Below are 5,525 nucleotides of genomic sequence, written 5' to 3' on the forward strand. Positions count from 1 at the left end.
CTGTACTGTATGTGTGCCAGTACCATGTTAATTTATCAACAAAATAATATCAACAATATAAAAATTCAACTTTTTTTTTTTTTAATCATTTCCTTCAGTGTTTTTTTTTTTGCACCCTACATAATAAAATGCAGGAGCTTGTATTTTGAAATTCTGGAAAGCAAATTAAGAAAAAGATCAATCCAGATTAAACCCATGTTTAGTACAAGTGTATAAACCCCGTTTCTACAATCAATCCAGTAGGGCAGAAACTTCAGCCTGCACAGTCCTCTTAACTACCTGAAGATCTGATAACCACAGTCAGGCTGGAGAAGCTTTCCAGCATCTCCCTGGAATATGGGCTCCACAGTACTCTCTATTTGTATGGTAAAGAAAGGTTATGTCCAGAGTAGGCAGGCTTGTCTTCCTCCTCTGAAGCTGTCACTTGTAAAAGCTGATTAAAATGTAGTAAATGTGTGAAATAGTACATATGGAATATAATCTTAAACCAGCAAGAATTAGTCTTTGGATTTGCAGAGAGTGTAACCTTGCATCTTCATGGATTAATTGCCCGCACCCCAATTATCAATAAATTTTATTTCCTTGTTCATTGGCTCTGGCCTTGGTCTGCTACATATAAGCATACCTACACAAATGTGGAATCCATACACCTGATCAAGTTTGTTTAAAAACATGGTTAAAGTTTAAAGTAAAGATATTTAATCAGATGTGTTTTGAAGCTGAGACAGACAAGATCAACGGCAAAATCAAGAGAATAAATATGCTTTCTGCATCTGAGGATTTTCAACTCAGGATCTCAAAGCAAAGCAGGGAGAGGCATCATTTAGTGGAGTTTCACTTACAGACATAGTATGTAGCAGTGGTTTATTACCACACAAGCAATATTGCATGAGAGCTAAGAGCTGTGCAGAGAAAAGTATCTAGATGAAACCAAAGGAGATGGCACTGTGTAATGCACACACGCTGTATAAATAGCACATGGTTTACAAGCTAGGCTGAATCGGTCTGCTAGTTCTGTAATGAACACAAGCGGTCAGGGTGCTGGTTTGCATCTCAGATGAAAAACAACTGCCCTGGAGCTAATGTCCTTAACACTATGGTGGGTTAGTGTTAACACAAAGGGAAAGGTGTCACCTGCAAAGTCATCAGCGTCTACTTCTGCAACTGCACATCGGGGTGTTTGCTGGCAATCTTTTCTTCAAGAAAAGAATGACCTGACCTTGCTTATGGGTTTTATCCAAATTCAGAACGAAAAGTGAAAGCAGAAGGAAGAGAAGCATGACTTCTCTTTATTTATCTGAAAGTCAGAAAGCAAAATTATTCTTTGTGTTAACATTATGTAAGACAGCAATGTTTTTTCCTCTAGTTACTCACCCCTTTGCAGAGCCAGGTAGTGCGTGCGTGTGTGTATATATATATATATATGCATGTACATATAAAATAGCTTTTTAAAACATTTATATAAAAATCTACCTCATAAACTAACAGTCTTGAACATTTTTAATATCTCTTTCTGAGCTCAAGGAAGAAATCTACCACGTCAGTTCCTTGTATCTCAGAGAACTATTGCAAGCTCTGGTTGGAGAGCATGTGAAGTGTGACATAACAACTTTGCTCTGTTTGAGCATACTGTACTTGAAGCCAGATCTGTGCAGTAAACAAAGATCAGAGCTCTGTTCTGTGTTCTTTTCACCTAAGGGTCCTGAAAAGAAAAAAAAAAGAAAGAAAGAAGAAGAAAATAAGAAGAACCAACTGTCAAGAGCAAATCTCGAAAGCAGATATAAATCAAACTGCTGAGCTCAAATCATGCCTAAATAGTTTGCCTAGGATGATAACATCAGCAAGATAAAGAATGAACAGTTAACTTCATTCAGTACCAGTTAAAAATGTGGCTCTGGTAGGACAGTAACTGCACATGGAGCAAAAGGTCCTTGTGATAAAGTTATGCTCTTAAATACAGACCACTGAGTCAACTGATGTTTACTTAAGTACTTCTCATCTAAAGCAGGGGCAGAGAAAACCATCTACATCAGCAAAAGCTTGTGACATCAATTTGCGCCCAGTTCCAAGAGCATGTTTTATTTATTTTCAATCAGGATCAATCAGGAAAAAAAAAAAAATCAATGAACTTGCAGTCATGAGTGGTGTTTGGCCATCTGGGGGCCCCAGTATCTCTCGGCCTGCATTGGAGGCAAAGAAAAAAAATTTTTTTTCAAGAGCACGGAGGAGCTCCATATGGTTGAGATCAAAGGTGTTGCTGGGTGCATGGTTCTGCTTTATTGCCAGGCACTGCTGTTAATTAGAAAACAAGATCAGAGGCAGTATTAAAATCCAATTAAATTGATATGAACAGATTGCCAAGTGATGTTCACTAATGTATAATTGAGCACCATGCAAATTTTGGTGGCTGCCTTTTGTTTTTTCTCCCCTCACTCTGGAATGAATGATGAAGCTATGAAGTTTTTCCTCATTGTAAAAGATAAACAAGTTAATGCACTGATCTAGGGGGTATTGCTTCAGTGATTGATGAAAATGAGTGGAATATTAATGTGTGACTTTTGGGGGGCTTCTTTTATAATCTTATTTTGTTCTTCATTCTTTTATTATTGTTGTTGTTGTTATTCTTTTTCTGATAGTATCCAAGTACATGCGCAGATCCTTCATCATTCCATCACTTCAGATACAGTTCCTTTGTAGCTGGAGATTTGATTCAAACGATTATAAAACCATGAATATTTCAAGTGACAGGCTTGCTACTGATGGAAATTAACTTTCCAAGAACTATATGGACTTTATACTGTATATCTTTGTTTAGAATCCACATCTTCTATTAAATTTAATTACTTCCCTGTGCAGCTTTATATTGAGGGCGACTTCAAAACGAGGGCAGCAGCCATTAAATTTAATTACTTTTCCCCGCGGCTTGCATAGTAAAGGTGCATGGTTAAGGTGCAGCTACTAAATGAGGGTAGCTTCTAAACAAAGATATACAATATTTATACCATATATATTTCTCCTTCCCTATCTGTACTTTAATAGATATACTTAGCGTGTCTGTGTGTGCACATACCGCAAGTACATAGGTAAGTGAAAATATTCAATGCAAAATACGAACTTTTAAGCTAAAATCTATAATACTAAAGCTGCATCTCTGCTTCTTTCTCTCTTTGAAAGGCTCACACAGTTCCACTCACAATTCAGAGTTCAACGTGACCAGTCTTAATAAAGAACAAAATTCCAGGACGTAAAATTCATAAAAAATGTTTCAGAAATTATGAAGCTTTTGGAAAAAAAAATGTATTTTCATACAGAATCTACTATATGGAATATAGTAGATCCAAAGATAAATGATAACTGTCATCCTTGAAAACCTAATATATTAGTATCATTCTGTTTAATCTAATATATCATTTGCTAACTGTGAAGATGCATTGATGTAAAAGCTGGTTTTAAAAAAGGGATCAAAGTAATGCATAAAAAGACTAATAAATCAAGTAAGCCAATGCCTGACATGGTGTTCACAAGACATTTGTGGAGCTTTCAGAAATTGTTTAAATCCTCTTAAAAGAAGAACACATTTGATCAAGTATTATTAGTTGTTCATGTAAACAGACGAACCAAAGTCCTGTTGTATTTGTGCTTACACAGAGATATGAAATTGTGTTTGTTCTACCAGTGCTCATCAGTGCAGGGAGTACAATGCAAGCAACTTTATGGGTGTAGGCAATGGGAAAGGTGAGCAGCACCAAACTGTTGTTCAGGATTTTACACCTCTGTTCCATTTTAAATAAACACCACGGGACATTAAGCTATCAATACAATGTCATCACAGTGGGTCCCATGCTACTTTTGATTAATTGAAATGCACCCTCTGCCCACATAAGGCAGAGAGCAGTGATAGGGATTTGTGTAACATCTCTATCTTACAAGTTAACAAAAATTCTTAGAAAAATTAATATAAACCATCAGAAACTCTGTTACAATATAAGCAAATGAAGACACTGTGAAGTGTCGGATAGACTTTAAAGAACCTGATGCTACCCCAGCATTAGTGGTGTTAGTGCCTAACACATTAGTGTTCTGCCTAAACATTTTAAAAATTAGCTGTGTTGATGCAGGGAAGTTAGATAGCTACTGCTCGTTTCCCAGCAAAAATGTGATTTTACATCAAATATTGCAATGATGATCAGAATAAAATATATTTGGTTAAAATTCTGCAGCAACTACAGGTGTTATAAATGTATTGTTAGAAACTTTTAGTAATTAAAATGGGCTTCTTTTTTTTTTAAAAAAAAGATTTATTTTGAGGGAAGGTTTCCTATTTTTTCTTTTCCCTATTTTTTCAGTAGAGAAATTGAAGGAATATAAAACAAAAAAAATCAAAGGCATTTCTGTGTTAGAATTTTAGGGGGCTGGGGATTTCTCTTTGTCCTTCTCTTCCCACTTTGCTTATCACTTTTTCCTGGTTTTCTTTCTTCAGTTAAAGCCTGTTACCGTTTCCTTGCCTGACAGAGTGTTTTGGTTAAGGTGCTAATTCATTCCTTGCCAAATGCCTAAGTTCAGTAGGACCACTTTATTGATCAATAGATTTTGCAAATAACTACCAAGAGAGATGAACCCAGTCCTGAATGAGAACACATTATGTTCTTCCTCTTTATAGGTTAGGAAATACAGCACAGTGCAAAGGTAGTAAGTTTTGTTTGGGAGCACATTTTCTTTATTCTGTCCTTTGGGAGAAGACCAGTTTAATTATTTATTGTCTGTTTATACAGCTTTTTGGGTCTTTGGATCCTCACTGTGATGTCAAACAATTACTGTAATACAGAGAATGGCAAAAAAAAAATGAAAAGGAGGAGTAATTAGAGGAGGAAAGACAATGAAATATGTTACTCAAGAAAAGGGATCATCAATTTACCCACAGTTATATTAATGTGGTGTCTGAGACACCAAATTTCCTTCCAAGACCTACAGAAGGAGATGACAGCTATTACGGATGTGTGATGCTCTTGCAGACAGTCTATGCTACTGCTTGTAATTTAGTCATAGTGGTGCTGTGGTCACAGAGGTTTACCCAGTTAACACCTTTCAAATTAGCCGAGTCTTTCTGCATAGCACAGAACTGAGCAAAGAAGACTAGCCTGGAGGAGCATTTCTGCATGTGAAACCATATACAAATGTGGACCTTTTGAAGTCCACTGAACTTTATAATGATGAGGGAAACACAGGCTAGGAACATCGCATGCCTAGATGAGGTATAGTGAAAGTACAAATTGCAATGACAACATCCCTAATTCCTTGCAATAGCTGACATCTAGAAAAGAAGATTTGTTATGTCACCCTAATATATGATCCAAAGCTCCATTAAATAAATGCCTGTATTTTGACTTCAGTGTGCTCTGAATGGTCTTCCATTTTCAAATAGTTGAAAGACTCATTTTCTCACTGTGTGAAGTGGCATTTATCTTACTTTTTTTCTTCTGACAAAGTACGGCAACTGGATCCAGGGTAACAATTTGTTCTGCTGT

The sequence above is a fragment of the Pezoporus flaviventris genome, unplaced genomic scaffold (genome assembly GCF_033815535.1).
Source record: "Pezoporus flaviventris isolate CSIRO_AGI_PZ_B2104156 unplaced genomic scaffold, CSIRO_AGI_Pfla_v1 ptg000036l, whole genome shotgun sequence".
NCBI lineage: Eukaryota > Metazoa > Chordata > Aves > Psittaciformes > Psittacidae > Pezoporus > Pezoporus flaviventris.